This window comes from Mesoplodon bidens, assembly GCF_964165515.1.
Source record: "Mesoplodon bidens genome assembly, chromosome: 17".
NCBI lineage: Eukaryota > Metazoa > Chordata > Mammalia > Artiodactyla > Ziphiidae > Mesoplodon > Mesoplodon bidens.
In genome coordinates, this window is record NC_138174.1 from 12,863,013 (window position 1) to 12,880,253 (window position 17,241).

General features: G+C 38.8%; 1 long non-coding RNA gene across 1 annotated transcript in view; it reads left to right on the top strand.

The window, feature by feature from the left end:
• The window catches only part of LOC308605276, a 265,069-nt gene that overhangs the window by 45,932 nt on the left and 201,896 nt on the right, over nucleotides 1–17,241 (top strand). Inside the window, exon 2 of the long non-coding RNA XR_014013670.1 lies at nucleotides 8,858–8,963. This is a non-coding gene — a long non-coding RNA (uncharacterized lncRNA). The remainder of the gene's footprint in view (nucleotides 1–8,857; nucleotides 8,964–17,241) is intronic.

Here is a 17,241-nt window from a genome sequence, read left to right on the forward strand (position 1 = left end):
GAGGGAGAAGTCAGACCGTCATGCAGTCCCAATGAAAGCTTCAAATGAACCCACGGCAAGCTCAGGTCTGCAGTAGCCCGTCAGAGTTGTCATGAGTTTGAGGTAGAGGGCTAGACATTTATGCCCTCTTATTGACTAATCATTGGATCTTGGGTCAGCTGAGGCAATCCTCAAAAAGGGTTAAAAACTGAAGGTTATCTTTTCCTGCAACTAGCGGAATAAATCTTCCCTTCCTCAAGGGGAACCTGGGCATCACTGCATTTATCAGACCAGCGCTGTAGATAAAATATTCTGCCTTATATTGAGTGGGAACCTTCCCCACTGTGCCTGTCATGTAAGTTACTCTATTCTGGGTCAATTCCAAGTCTTACCAATATTTTCTAACATAATTCTTTACTATATTCTGGAAGCACTAATGTTATACTACTGATACATACACATATATACATATATATTTCACATAAGTGACTTATATATAAATTATATATAATGTATGTTATACACACATCTCAAATTTATATTTATACACATATTCATGTACATATATCATATACACATATATTCTGAAAACATGTACTTTGAGTGCTCTGAGAATACGTTAACAACTGGGTGAATGATACTCCACTGTACTCAACAGCTAGATTTAGTAACCGTAGCAATGCATTTATGGTAGACAATAAAATGAGTCTGCTCTCCAGGAGGACCAGGTTGGAAGATCATGAATTCTGTTTTGGGTGTGTTGGGTATGAAACTCTTTTGAGACATCCAAGTGAAAATATTGGGTAGGTGTTTGAATGTATATATCTGGAGTTTTGAAAGGAAGTCTACACTAGAGATAAGTAATTGAGAGTTGATGTTTATATAGTCATTGAAGCTAGGAAGCAACATTTCCGTCACATTCCTGCAAGTCAGTAATGAACTGGGGCTGGGTTTCCCTTTGAGATGGTAGATTTTTCCTTCATTGGAGGGCTTTTTCTGGTCTGTTTCACTGGATTAGGTTACCTGCGTAGCTCCTGAGGCACTGGGAGTGCAATCACGGGTGTAGGGTGGGAGGAGAAGGGGACCCATGACTGGAGACTTGAGGAAATCCAACATTTAAAGGCTGGTAGATGAGGAGGAATCTGGAGCTGAGCTAGAAAAGGAGTGGCTGGAGAGGTAAAAAGGTAGAGTCATAGAAGTAAGGAGAGAGAGAAGTGGTCAGCATTATAAAATTCTTCAGAGAAATCATGCCAATTGGAGATGGAGATAATTGATGATCTTAGGGAGGGTGGTAATGGTGAGAGTAGAAGCCAGACTAGAGTGGGTCGAGGAGTGAATGAGGGGTGAGGAAATGAAGGAAATAATGTGCACAGTGCTTTCGAGAAGTGTAGCTTTGAAAGTGAGGACAGGGGTAGGGATTAGCTGGAGTGAAGTAAGGTTGTATTGAAATGGGGGTTAAAGAGGTGGGCCTGGGAAGGGTAGTGGGAGGAAGAGAACTAGAAATATCCCTCATACATCAATGCTTTAAAAATCCTCTTTCAATTTTAAGTGGTTTAAACTATATTCTGAAACATTAGAGAAATGAAAAATGAGTGTAAGCGCTTTATTAAAAACAAACATAACGAAAATAGTTGACTTGTGGGCAACTTATGTCAAATTGTACAGCTCAAATTGAAAAGGAGGTAAATATAAGATAATTTTCTTCTTGAATTATTCAGACCGATGATTCATGTGTTCATTTTGCTTTTAATTAAGAAAATCTTGTCTGGTACGCTACTTAATTTATTTATCACTTGAAAGGAAAAGTCTTGTAATTTGTCTCACTTATTATCCAGATAAACAGTGTCGTTGACAAAAAGGAGAGGAGGTATTTTTGCATGATCCTAATGCAAAGATGGATTCTCTATCTGACCCAGATATACTACTTCTAAAAACTGTTATTTTCTTATACATGGGATAGGAATAAAAGCAAGGATTTTCTCCATAGAAACATTACGCAGATTCTTTTCTTGAGCACATACATCATTTATCAGTCTGGCTCTATCCTCCATCTGCTCAAAGGAGGCTCTCAACCCCAGGACAGTTCTCTTAAGTGTCCCTGTGACTCCCCAGGGAGTGTTTCCAGGTGCTGGGCAATATTTTACAACCTCATGCCACTCCACTGGGTACTCCAGTCTGCTCTTGGCATGATGTGGTAGCTGCTGGGGGTGCTGCCCAAACCTACTGTCTTGCTGCTGATTTGTCTCACTCCCGGAAGAAGGTGCTCCAGAGTCTAGTTTTTTTCCATAGACCATGGCCCAAAGCCCTCAGGGTGTGATGATTTATGCTGGAATGGGAGAATAAGACCGAAGGACTCTCTCTGCTTTTGTGTTAAGATCTGTTGGAGGGCTCATAGAGCAGATTTTCTTAGGTCCCAGCATATTCTGAGGGAGGCAGCTTTTTCTTACCGCTTGTGGTTCTTTTGCCCTTAGAGTCAGATGTTGTGTTCAGAGGCTGGGCCAGAGATAGAGATTCCCTCCCTATATCTACCTTTGACCAGAAGGGTCATCAGAATCAGTGGATTCTCAGGTTCACCTACTGAATCATTATTTCCGTAAATTTGTTCCATGCATGTTCATTTTCAACAAATCCCACCTATCTATCTATTTTTTTGTTTGTTTGTTTGTTTGTTTTTTGTTTTTTTTGCGGTAGGCGGGCCTCTCACTGTTGTGGCCTCTCCCCTTGCGGAGCACAGGCTCCGGACGCGCAGGCTCAGCAGCCATGGCTCACGGGCCTAGCCGCTCTGCGGCATGTGGGATCTTCCCAGACCGGGGCACGAACCCGTGTCCCCTGCATCGGCAGGCGGACTCTCAACCACTGCGCCACCAGGGAAGCCCTCTATCTATTTATCTATCTATCATCTATATTCCTATCCTCTATTATCTGTTTGTCTATCTATCTAATCTGTCTACCTTAGATTGAATACTTGTGTCTCCCCCAAATTCATGCGTTGAAATCCTAACCCCCCAAAGTGATGGTATTAGGAGGTAGGGGCTTTTGGGAGGTGATTCAGTCATGAGGGCAGAGCCCTCAAGAATGGAATTAGTGCTCTTAATAAAAGAGGCCTGATAAAGCTTCCCTGCCCCTTTTCCACCATGCAAGTTGACAGTGAAAAGATGGCCATCTAGGAAGTAAGCTCTCACCAAATGCCAGGTATGCTGGCACCATGATTTTGGCTTTTCAGTCTCCAGAACCATAAGAAATAAATGTTTGTTGTTTATAAGCTACCCAGCTTATAGTATGTTGTTACAGCAGCCAAACAGATGAGGACACACTCTCTCTCTAATCTATCTTAATTTATTAATCCATTCATGACATGTTTATCTATATTTACTGAGCATATGCTATTAACATACAGTGATGCATTAATTCTTCGAAGAATTCTTCCAGGGCTTTTTTTTTGTAAGAGTACATAGTTGCAATAGAGATTGGGAGCAGTGTGTTTCAGTGTCAGTTTTTCAAAATTAGCTGTTACCAACAAATGGGAAAAGCTGTGATCTGTAGAAGAAAAAATGTGCAGTTATATTTCCTCCATGTATTTCCACTAGCCCACTGACTGAAATTGAAAGTGCTTTATTACAATGGGTGAAAATTTGGAGAGAATCAATCATTCTGCATAATCAATCTGCACAGTATTGCATCAGAGGCAATAGCAAACTGAACTACATACAAAGCCAGACTTCATGCTTTGAGAAAAAAAAATTACTATAAGTGGGACTTTTGGACAAAATTTCCAAATGACATATAGGTAACATGGAAGAAATATTTATTTATTTATTTATTTATTTTTTATTAATTAATTTATTTATTTTTGCTGTGTTGGGTCTTCGTTTCTGTGAGAGGGCTTTCCCCAGCTGTGGCCAGCGGGGGCCACTCCTCATCGCGGTGCGCGGGCCTCCCACCATCGCGGCCTCTCCCGCTGAGGAGCACAGGCTCCAGACGTGCAGGCTCAGTAGCTGTGGCCCACGGGCCCAGTTGCTCCACAGCATGTGGGATCCTCCCAGACCAGGGCTCGAACCCGTGTCCCCTGCATTAGCAGGCAGATTCTCAACCACTGCGCCACCAGGGAAGCCCAGAAATAGATATTTAAATAAATTTTTTAGTGTTTTTTTTCTCCCTTGTCTTTCTGAAGGATGACTTATCGTGGCTTGGAGGAAATTTAAGGAACTGAAACATTTAAAGAAATACATTAGATATTGGCAATTACTAAGAATAAATGAAAATGGTTCATAGCACAGAAAGTATCTTGGAAGATTGTGCAGATTTAGGAAGGAAAGTGATCAAGACTCAGGTGATGCCCTGAATAACAGAGTCATGTAAGAAAAGTAAAAAAGAACAATCAATATGAGAATAAAAACTCTGAAAGCTAAAGTGTAGTCTCATGGCCAAGAATTCTCATCAAAATCCTTATGAAGATGTTTCGCCTTATTTTCCTTATAACATCAATGTGTATTTGTGTATCATATACGTATGTTTGATTCTTTCATTCCCTCAGAGAAGTGGAAAGATTTAAATACTTTGCACTTTAGAATATTACGTCTTGGATGTAGCACCTTTGTTCTCTATAGTGTGTATGCTATTTCTTCAGTACACATAATTTTTAAGCTATATTTCTCTTTTTCACTCAGTTGTCTTTCCTATAATTTAAAGCCATAAAATTGCATTGCTTTTTATTTTCAGTGCATTAAGCCCTCATAGAAAGACTTTTATTTTTTTACTTGTGGAAATTTCTTGCTGTCACATTTTGGCATTCTTCCACACAATAAGCAGTTGTGTAGCACTGGCAAGTGTCCATATATCTAGTTCTAAAGAAATGTACCCTTCACTGTGTATCTACCATTTCCTCTTGACCTGACCTTTCTCTTTGACCTGGCTTGACTTATCTAATTGTGATTGTGGTGCCAAGTTCCTTCTGCTTGTGACCCACCACACACACATACACACAAATCCCTGGGAGACGTTGACTTTTGGGGGGTAGTTATAAAGGTAGAATGAAGAAGTTGGAGAGTAATAATAGGAATCGCGGAACAAATTGATTCAAACGACGAGCTACTCTCATTAAACATATTCTGAGTAGGGGACATAATGGATTCTCTTCTTTGCTTTTCATGTGGCAAGTGGCTACTTTTGCGCACTGGGGAGATGAGTCCATGTCTGTTTTGTTTCCTGTCCTTTGATTCAGGCTATTCTATATTGCCAAGAACCAGAAAAGGCTGGAGCCATTGTGGGCTGACATAGTCCTTGGAGGTCTGTTGGGAATAGTGGCAGCCAAATGCTTCCCAAAATGGAGGCAGTGCAGTTTCTGCTGCCCCCCCGGTGTCCGCCTACCTTATTTAAAAACTTATTTACCTTCCCCAAACTGCAGATGAAACACAGAACCCTCTCCAGTTTCTGTCATCATCACCATCTTAAAAAAACATGGTTTCTTTTAGTGATCTAGCATGGTATTAATCTTTTGCCAGACAGAACACTTCTCTAGCTTTCTGTGAAGGTCTTTTTTTCTCTCCAGTCAATCCATAGATTCCTTTTTCTGTAGCGCTGCCTGAAATATCACTGATTTATGGTGAATTTAATTTTAACCACCACATCTCCTCCTCCCTTTCCTTCATTCCTTTGTTTCTTCTTTCCTTGTTCCCTCCCTCTTTTTTTTTCTTTTATTCAATACATATCTAAGGTCTATTTGCTTAACACTCCAGGTACCAGGGATGCAGTGGTGAAAATGTAACACCAGGAAGCTATTGTCTAGAAGGGAAGAAAGATATTTTGAAAATTAGTAAATTGTAGTTGTAATAAGCACTGCAAAGTGCAGTAATATAAGTGTGAATAACAGGACGAAGTAACCTGCCTGTGGAAGTGATGTTTAAAAGGAGAGCTGGAGAGTGAGTAGAAATTATTGAGACAAAGGGTATGAAGGTAGAGTCAGAATCCACGGGAGTGTTTTCAGGCAGAGAGAATGGAATGTGCAAAGGCTGTAAGACCCAAAGGAACAGGGTTGACTCATATCATAGAGGCTAATGAGGCCTGAATTCAGAGTGCGTGAAGTGAGTCTGAGATGTTATGCAGAGGCCACATGGACCGGGTTGTCATAGTTAAGAGTTTAAGGTTTATCCTATTGTAAGAGGATACCTGTGAGATGGAACTAAAGAAAACAGACACAATGCACACAGATATTTAAGAAGGATAAACTGTTGTTCTAATATTGTCAGCAATTTGATTTTTAAAGATGAAACTATAAATTTATCTTCTTTGTTCTGGGAAGAACTGTTTTAGTGTCTTAATCACGATTGTATAAGACAGGTTGGAACCTGCTCTTCAAAGGAAAGGGTAATGGGAGATATTTTTGCCAGGGGAAACACCTCATTCCTGCTCTATAGAGAGTCTTGCTGCTTCTCCCCAGTGATCTCAGGCCTATGGATTTAGACAGGAGGGTGAAGAGTAGACCCACTTTCATAGGAGTCATGGGAATTTCTGGGTGGAAGAGGATTATGATCCCTCTTAGAGATCCAAGTTATTGTACCCCATCTGATAGATTAGGATAATGGAAAGAATGAAGAGCTTCCTCTCCCTTTCATCCAAAAGAATGTATCAGTGGTGTAGTCTGGGTCTGGTCAGAACACAGAGGCATTGTGTGCATTCTGAATAGGAAGGGTTTCAAGACAGGGAAATAGAGGCTTATATAACTGTTGAAAGCACTGCAGGAGCAAAGGGCAGGAAAGCTGCACTGATGATCTCATCCCACAGCAGTGATTTCCATGATTCTGAAAGAAGCTCAAGTTACTTTGATCCTCATGTCAGCTCACGTGTCTATCTGCAACTGCCTGCAACTGCCTCCAGAGGGTAACAGCCTCTCCATCTCTTCTGCCTTTTGGATCTCATGCAAATGCCTCTCATTGGTAGACTCTAACTTATAATCATACAAGGAAGTGGATTCTGGAAATGGAGTTCCCGGTTTGTGTTCTGTGATGCATAAGAGACCTTTGGAGAGGGTGGCAATGATGTCAAGTTGGCCAAGGGACAGTCCAGCCCAGATGACCCTGGCTCAACAGCAAAGCCTCAGCTGCTGTGAGGGAGATGGGGTTCCCAGTAGAACAGGCTCCCACTTTGAGAGTGTGGATGTGCGTCCTTGAGACTTCCTGTAATAGCCAGGGTTCTCTGGAGAAACTGAACCCCAGTAGTGTGTGTGTGTGTGTGTGTGTGTGTGTGTGTGTGTGTTTAGAGAGAGAGAAAGAGAAATGGAGACAGAGAGAGATTTATTTGAAGGAATTGGCCCATGTGATTAGGGAGGCTGGCAAGTCTAAAATCTGCAGGGTGGGCCATCAAGCTGGCAGAATCCCCTCTTGCTCAGGGGAGGTCAGATTCTGTTCTAGTCAGATCTTCATCTGATTGGATGAAACCCTTCCACATTATGTGGGGCAATCTGCTTTACTCACAGTCCACTGATGTAAATGTTAATCTCATTAGAAACACCCTTGACCAAATATCTGGGCACTGTGGTCCAGCCGAGTAGACACATAAAATTCACATCACACTTCCCTTTCTTCATTTATACCTGAGAAGTTCCACCACTGCTAGATGCTGTTCTGAAATAAACAAAAAAATTTTAATCAATATGCCCCAAATTAAAAATTCATGATCTTTTTTATGTATATATAGTTCAGTCCAACTCTTTTAAAACAGATGTGATAATTTTTTTTCCCTTTTCACTTAGATTTAAGAAAGAGTAGAGACATCTCTTCGTGCTGTACCCTCTCAATATTCAATCATTCATTCATTCATTCATTCAGTCTTTCAACAAATATTTATTGAAGATATAGGCACTGAGGCTAGTGCAGTGATATGGATAATAGATCAGATCCAGAAAATAACATGTTAAGCTAGGGAGCCACACAAACATTTTGTGGTAACTTCTGAAAAAGAATAAAGGAAACTGCAAGTGCAAAAGATACTAGACTTATAAGCTTGCAAGAGCTGATCCAAGAAGCTTTATAAAAGAGTAAAATTTTACAAGCAAATTAAACAAGTGAAAGTTTACAAATCTTAGCAAATCATGATGTCTGCAGACCTGTTCCCTGAATAATCAAAGATGAGTCAGGACAATTGTTTATTCAAACAGTTCAACGTTGACCAACTAACATAGTTTATATAGGAAGCAAATGCCTTAGTAAAGAATATACAGACCCTAATGCATATTTAATGACTTTTTCATTGCTCCCCCAATATCATTTCCTTTGTAAGATCCTGATTTTACCAACTGCTGTCTTGCCAACTACTGTGCTTTTCAGGAGGATAACTGCCGTGGTTGATGGAGGATTATTACGTTGAGAAGTTGCTGAGAGGGTAGTTTCTGGCCATATGAGAGTGCACATTTCATGGCAGTATCACCAACTCTATAGTATGAATAAAATTGAAACAAAACTGGCAAGTAGATTTCTAAGATAGTTCCCAATGACCCTCACCCTTATATAATACTCTTCCTTGGGGGTGTGGGTGGCACCTGTGAATATGATGAGATGATTATATTACACTGTACGGCAAAAGGAAGATTATCTTGGGTGGGCCTGGACTAACCAGGGAAGCCCTTTAAGAGTGGAGAGTTTTCTCCGGCTGGTTTCAGAAGTCAGAGTTTCAAGGCAGCAGAGACATACTCCTGTTGGTCTTAAAGAAACAAATGCCGTGTTATGGAAAGGGCCACTTGTCAGGGAACAGTGGGAGGCCTCTATAAGTTACAGATGCCCTGGTTTACAGCCAATAAGAAAACAGGGATCTCAGTCATAAAACCTCTAGGAACTAACTTCTGCCAACAATAGAATGAGCTTGGAAGTGGATTTTCTTTTTTCAGAGCCTCCAGATGAAAACTCGGCTCAGCTGCCCTCTTTATTTCTGCTTCATGATTCACTGAGTAGAGGACCCAGTCACACCATGCCGGACGTCAGAACTACGGAATTGTGAGTGAATTAAGAGTTGTTGTTTTAAGCTGCTAAATTTGTGGTAATTTGTTGTGTAACAAAAGAAAGTTAAGACAAAAAGGAAAACAAAACAATATCCAAATTTTATTTCTTTTGGATGTGATATTGTGCTGAAATTGGTCTTGTGGTTCCATCGTTCTATTCAGGTCACGTACAGTAAGGTATGATCTCGATGGTGAGCTGACATAGCTGGAGGTAGGCCTCCCATAATGGAAGGGTGGTTCCTTTAGGAGAGGCCCACTTCAAACCTTGTAAAATCGAGGAACAAGTTAAAAAGGTATTTTCCCCATAAACTTTCTGAATGTGTGGGTCACTATTTGGGTCATTATTTTTTTTTATCATTAATACTTCTATGAACATGGGGCTTAGAATAGTCAGCTAATTTATTAGTTAGTTCAAGACTTGATAATACTTCAAACTCAAGTATGTGACTCACATAATCACTTTGTAATGTTCAGTTTAGAGCTGCTATGGGCTAATTCATTTTTAATTTATTTTTTGTAAAATAATTCACTTTCTAACTGGTAAGCCATAAATCATCTTCAAAACCTTTTCATAAGTTCAATATAATAGTTTGAATAATCAGAATTATATTTATTTCAAGAGAGCCTGAATAAGGGATCCAAATGTGTAAAGTTAGAGACTTCTTGAGAAAAACGTAAAATGCAAATCTAACTTTATACATTATTCTTTTTTTAAAAAAATATTTATTTATTTATTTATTTTGGCTGCGTCGGGTCTTAGTTGTGGCACGCAAGATCTTTGTTGCGGCATGCAGGATCTTTTTAGTTGTGGCATTCGGGATCTTTAGTTGCGGCATGCAGGCTTCTTAGTTGCAGCATGCGGGCTTCATATTTGCAGCACGCGGGCTTCTTAGTTGCGGCATCCATGTGGGATCTAGTTCCCTGACTAGGGTTAAAACCCGGGCCCCCTGCATTGGGACATGGAGTCTCACCCGGAGTCTCACCCAGTCTCACCTGGACCACCCGGGAAGTCTCCTGTACACTATTCTTTATCTTCTTTCCCTATTATAAAATGTTTAAATATTTAATTCCTTGAAATTCTGACACTGATCTCTATACAAATTCTTTCAGCTCTGCTATCATGCATTATATATTTAGGATAATTGCATATTGTATTAAGACAAAATAGATCAACGATCTTTAATTACTTGTTAGCTAGAAGGTTAGAGCTGCAGCTGTGGTTATTCTTCTCCTTTTTCTTCTGCCCGTGACTCAAGATTCCTTATCTTAAAACCTCCTCTCACACTCCATACTCAGACCCTTCACTTCATGTCCAATCATCTTTTTCCCTTTAATTCTCATCCTTGACCTTTCCTCACCCTAATTTTCCATGAGCTTTTCCTAGCTTCCTCCTTTTAACCGTTATTTTACCTACCTTTTCTCATAGACCATTTCTTTCCACCACTACTGCCCTCCCACCCCCCAGAAATTAATTTCTTTCCTCTTCTCTGTTTTTCTTTTTGCTAAATAGTTACTTAACTCTAGAAATGTATAAATTCGACACAGAGATTGGGCCAGGATATAACTGATTTATGCAAGTAAACCTCTTTCCTTATTTTCCTCTCTTATTAAGAACCTTCTCACATCCTCAACATAAATGATGAATACTTCCAGTTTAATCAGCCTACCTTTATCTTCTCTCTCAACTTCTAGCTCCTACTTCATCACTATAAATTGCTGAATACCTGTGCGTAATACCAGGGCTAGATTGTGCAAAAGTTGGGACATTCAGAATGTTACTTAGGAATTTTACCTGCATTTTCTAGGATCCTATCAGAGATCTGCTGAAAAAGGACAAGAGAACATAGGGTTCTGCTGGATCAGATGATACCTTTGTGCACATTGGCATAATCAACCATGTGGGTGGAAAGCTTAATGAGGAGAAGAGCCCTTCATGCAATTTTGAATGAAGGTGGCCTTTCCTGTGGAAGGTTATAGCATTGTGTCAAGGTTTATGATTAGAAAAGGGATGTGTGGGCTGCATCCAGCCTCAGCTCATCCCCTTTGCTGGGCCATTTTGTGCAGTGAGCAACCTGCACGATTGTATGTGGCCTGACTGGGAAGTGCGACTCCAGTAAATGTAGAACAAGCAGAGGATAAAGAGTAAGGTTTATGTTATGAAATGTAACAGCAATTCATATTTCCTTGGAAAGAATTAAAATTTACTGAAAGTCTTTTTCAAGCCAAATACTGAAAGTATAAGGAATGATCATTAAGGTTTATAATAAATTAGGCATTAGAAATGTGTATTTCAGTAGGGAATGAGAGTAAAATTGGGAAAGTAAAGATAGGTAGATGGGGTATAGAACGCTGCTCAGCAAACTTTTTGTTAAAATGCCAGATAGTAAATAGTTCAGGGTTTCTGGACCATACAGGCCCTCTGTTGCAACTTTTAAAGTCTGCTCAAAAGCAGCCATAGAAAATTTGTAAATGAACGGGCATGGCTGTGTTCCAGCAAAACTTTATTTACAAAAGCGGGCTGGGAGGGGTTGTATAGAGCGTTGAGAGAAAAGGGTTCACGGAGGCATTTGGTTGGTGTGAATCTGCTGTTGATGCAGAAAGAGCTCTAAACCTGAGTAACAAGTGTTCATAAATTATCAGACAGATAAATTCCACACAGGTTGAAAAAGAACCTTTTGATAACCAACTTGAATTTATAGATCTACAAACACCAGGAATGGAAGTTTTGTCAAGCATCTATTTCTCTGTTAAATCTCCTGTAATATATACACTTGACAAGATTAAAAACTGGACTAATAGACTATATTTCACATAAAATGTTACTCTTTAAACTTCTTTTTCAGCGCTCAGTTTAAACAATATATAAGTGGATGTATATTATGATCCTTTGGGTCATGGTGACTTTTATTTCCTTTGCTTCATAGCAACTAGCTGATATCAGAACTGACCTTTGTTGCAGCTGGCCTTGCTAATGGAACTCAGATGGTTTGCTCAGATAAGTAATACTTCGGGGAAAATTCATGGTAAGCAAAATACTTGAAAAGATATGAGAAAGGGCAACACTTGGGCTATAAAAACAGACTTTATATTTCTCCATGGGAAAAACTTTATGGTCCTAGCATTTTACTCATCCCCTAATTATCTAAATATGTCATTCCATAGCATAAATATAAAGATCTTTTTGCTCTTTGAGGGCAAATTGCCCTGAGTTATCAAACTCTCAGATCTTGAAAAGGATCAGTCTTGAAAAGATCCTTCTCCCCCTCCCCCTCCCGCCCCTCTCCTTCTTCCCCATATCCTTTCTTTTTTGTGTGTCTGTTTTCAAGATGAATATAGACTGTTCCAGCAAAGTCTTTATAAAAACTATGTGAAAGAGGTGAGCGCTGATGGGTTACGGGCAACTGTACATCTGGGCCTTCGTGTTTCCTGCATGGAACAGAATTCCTTTGGCCACACCAGCCCTCCTGATTTGTTTATTGTAGTCTATAACCTCTCCTTTCACTGAAAGGGGCAAATTTATGAAGGGGTTCGCACAGCTCTTCTGGTTTTTAAGGTAACTAAGGCCAGCTGGAATAAACTTTATTCACTGATAAATAAATAAATTCACTTATAAATAAATTCACTTATAAATAAATAAAGTAATACATTTTATTTCATTAGATTTTTATATTCCAGTGAAAACTGGCTGTTAAGAGGCCTCAGTGGCAGGGTTTAGATTTTGATTGTCATTTACCACTGCTAGAAAGAAATTAAACAAATTCTAGTGGGGACATATGTCGGTGAAAAGAAACCTTTCTCTTCCATAGCACATTGATGAAAAGAAAGCTCAAAGTTACAAGGATTTTCTGAATTCCATTGACTCTTTACTGCTAATTAGTAGCATGACTTATTTGAGTGCGCTTGATACTTGCTTTGACTTGCTTTTAATATCACTCTAATTTCCCATGGAACCTTTTTGTTCTAAACTTGCTGCGGATAAATATACAAACTATGGACAGGACCATTCTTGTTTATTTATGAAACAAAGTTTTGTTTTTATTATGTTTGGAGTTCATTTCTAGGCAGTTAAAGGAAGGAAGTAATTAGTACCTTCTTTGAAGGCCATTTTGAAATTTTATGAAAAAAAAGTATGTGATAGAAAATCAATCTGGGAATGCAGTGGGTGAACTGATTCTAACCCTACGCAGTGTATGATGCTAGATGGATTTTCTAGTTCTGGTTGTGGGGTGGGGATGGCATATTTCTGTGGGGTTGGAGACTAACAATAGTAGCTTGTATGCCTTTCCTGTCTGTGTGGTCTCTGGAACAAGTAACCTAGAGAGAGTGTGCCACTGAGAGGGCTAGCAGGGATGAAGCTAATGAATATTCAGCAACGTGGCTCTGCTTATCTCCTCAATGTGATTCAAAGGTGATGGGAGAAAAAGGTGAATGCAGGTTGTTGGTGAGAGCAGAACTGCAATTTCATCCAGTACTTGAAAGATGTTAATTTCCAGCAGCATAGATATTTGTCAGCGACACCTTACAGCATTAGGTCAAGTCTGTGCATTTATTAAACGGTTCTTTTTTGAAGAATCACCCCAATGGCTGCTAGACATAGAACTCTGCTGCTCCAAGTAAATCACTGGTTTACACCAGATCTTGACATTTACAGCCCATCTAGCATAAGATGCTATAAATATAGGTTTTGGTTATTTACTTTATAGTAGAAATATTCAGTGTATTATGAATTCGTATTTAAGACTTGGGGAACCTTTTGGTTAAGATTTCTTCAGCATATTTGTTGCTACTGAATTTTCTTTTCCCTTTCGGTTCAGTGAAGGTGATTCCTTTAGGCCCTGTGACTAATTTCCCAAGATCCAGAGATTATCTAATGATTTCCTCAGAAAACTTTGGAACAAAATTCAAGATTTACTGAGTGACTAATGTAATCATATCTCTGGGGAAATAAGCTGACCCCTAGTTTACTGGTTAGTTGCAAAAAATTCTGGCGATGAACAGAAACAAGGGTAAACTTCTATTATTTAAAAAAACCGGGGCTTCCCTGGTGGCGCAGTGGTTGAGAGTCCGCCTGCCGATGTAGGGAACACGGGTTCGTGCCCCGGACCGGGAAGATCCCACATGCCGCGGAGTGGCTGGGCCCGTGAGCCATGGCCGCTGAGCCTGCGCGTCTGGAGCCTGTGCTCTGCAACGGGAGAGGCCACAACAGTCAGAGGCCCGCGTGCCGCAAAAAACAAACAAACAAACAAAAAAACCCCGTCAGGGACCCTTGGTGTCCATATGAGACATAGATAGCCTCAGTTTTAAATTTTCCTCCCAAATAATGACATTTCTTCCTTTGCCATCATAATTTATCTGTTGATAAAATTTACCATGTGTATTCATGAGAATATGATTTATAAAGTTAAGATGTAGGCTGGATCTTTATCATGTAAAAGCTTCTAATGGATTGTTTTTGGAAGAGTAACTGTGAAAAGGAATGTTTGCTTAGAGCATAAGTTGGGAAAACATATGTAACCATGAAGGATATTATGGAATAAAAGAAAAACATCACCACGTTCATCTGTTTCAAACTTTGATGCATCAGAAGAAAATCAATCTGTGATCCAGAAGGCACTTTAAATAGTCAAAGGATATTTTTTCCATCAGACATTTCATATTTGTGCTTAGATAATGCTTCAAATATTTTGAAAGAACAGAGAAGTGCTATGGAAAGAAATCACTCTATTTTTTACGATCTAAATGATTGTAACTCATAGTCCTGGCCAGAATTTTGTTTTCTTAAAACTATTCCCTGCATATATAATGATGATTGATATGGTAGTTCTTAGTCCATACATATGTATGCTGTGTGTGTGTGTACATGTATGTGTGTGTAACTTGCATGTGTAAAACAGGTCTTTTTGCACTTTATGAGTTTAATTTGGAATCCAGTTCTAAATGTTTATCTTTAAGGCCTAGAATAACAGAATTTGTGAAAAGTAGAATGTACCCATAATTTAACACAAGTCCTGGGACAAGATATGAAGTAGGTGAAGTTCATCTTCACTGAGATTCCATCTCCATCTGTAGGGGCCTTACTCTTTGAAGTTCTGCCTCTGGCTGGGGAAACCATGCTGGGCCACCAGAAGAGAACTGTCGGGTGGGTATTTGTAGCTTGGAGAGTGGTTTTTGAACCAACTGTCGACTTCCTATACTTACTTTCTCTCTCTGCCATTTTGAATTTCTCTCTCTCTCTCTTTATTGTGTGTTAATTTCTTAGTGCATGCATTTTATTTTTAAAATTTTATTTTATTTTTTAAGTAGATATAATCGACAAATAACATTATATTAGTTTTAGGTATACAAACATAAATTTCTTTCTTGTGTTTAGAACTTTTGAGATCTACTCTCTCAGCAACTTTCAAGTATATAATACAGTATTACTAACTATAGTCACCATGCTGTACATTACAATCCCAGGACTTATTTATCTTATAACTGGAAGTTTGTACTTTTGACCACCTTCATCCTTTACCCAAACCTCACCCCCTGCTTCTGGCAACCACCATTTTATTCTCTGTATCTATGAGTCTTTTTTTTTTTTTTTTTAAGATTCCACATAAAAGTGAGATCATATGGTATTTGACTTTCTCTGTCTGACTTATTTCACTTAGCATGATACCCTCCAGGTCCATCCATATTGTTGCAAATGGCAGGATTTCCTTCCTTTTTATGGCTGAACGATATTCTCTATCTATCTATCTATCTCTCACATAGTGAGGATAAACTTTCATACATTGATGGATACTTCGGTTATTTCCATGTTTTGGCTATTGTAAATAATGCTGCAATAAACATGGGGGTGCAGGTATGTCTTCAGGGTGGTGATTTTGTTTTCTTCTGATAAATATCCAGAAGAAGAATTGCTGGATGATACGGTAGTTCTATTTTTAATTATTTGAGGAAACTCTGTACTGTTTTCCACAGTGACTGCACCAATTTACATCCTCACCAACAATGCACAAAGATACCCTTTTCTCCACATCCTTACCAGCACTTGTTATTTCTTGTCTTTTTGATAATAGCCATTCTAACAGGTGTGAGGTAATATCTCTTTGCAAGTCTCTGATTTGCATTTCCCTGATGATTAGTGATGTTGAGCATCTTTTCACGTACCTGTTGGCCATCTGTATGTCTTCTCTGAAAAATGTCTATTTCAGTCCTTTGCCCATTTTTTAATCAGATTGTCTGATATTTTGTTATTGAGTTGTATGATTCTTTATATATAGTTTTGGATATTAACCCCTTATCAGATATAAGGTTTTCAAATATTTTCTTCTTTTCAGTAGGTTGCCATTCCACTTTGTTGATAGTTTCCTTGGCTGAGCAGAACTTCTTAGTTTGATGGTATCCCACTTGTTTAGTTTTGCATTTGTTGTCTTAGCTTTTGGTCTCAAATTTTAAAAAATCATTACTAAGATTGATGTCAAGGGACTTATTGTCCATGTTTTCTTCTTGGGGTTTTATGGTTTCAAGTCTTCCATTCAAGTTTTTAATTCATTTTGAGTTAATTTTTGTGTATGGTATAAGACAGTGACCCAGTTTCATTCCTTTGTATGTGGCTGTCCAGTTTTCCAAACTCCATTTATTGATGAGACTGTCCTTTCCCCATTGTATAGTCTTGGCTCCTTTGTTGTAAATTAATTGACCATATATACATAGGTTTATTTCTGGGCTCTCTATTCTGTTCCATTGATCTATGTGTCTGTTTTTATGCCAATACTATAATGTTTTGATTACCATAGCTTTGTAATACAGTTTGAAATCAGGAACTGTGATGGCTCCATCTTTGCTCTTCTTTCTCAAGATTGCATTGGCTGTTCGGGGTCCTTTGTGGTCCTATACATATTTTAGGACTGTTTCTTCTATTTCTTTGAAAAATATCATTGGAATTTTGATAGGGATTGCATTGAATCTGCAAAGAGCTTTGCAGAGTGTAGACATTTTATCAATATTAATTCTGCCAATCCATGAGCTTGGAATATCTTTCCATTTATTTGTATCTTCTTCAAATGCTTTCATCAGTGTCTTATAGTTTTTAGTGTACATGTCTTTCATGTTTTGGGTTGAATTTATTCTTAGGTATTTTATTCTTTTTGATGAAATTGTAAATGGGATTATTTTCTTAATTTCTCCTTCTGCTGGTTAGTGTATAAAAATGCAACAGATTTTTGTACATTGATTTTTGTATCCTGAAACTTTACTGAATTTGATTATTAGTTCTAACAGGTTTT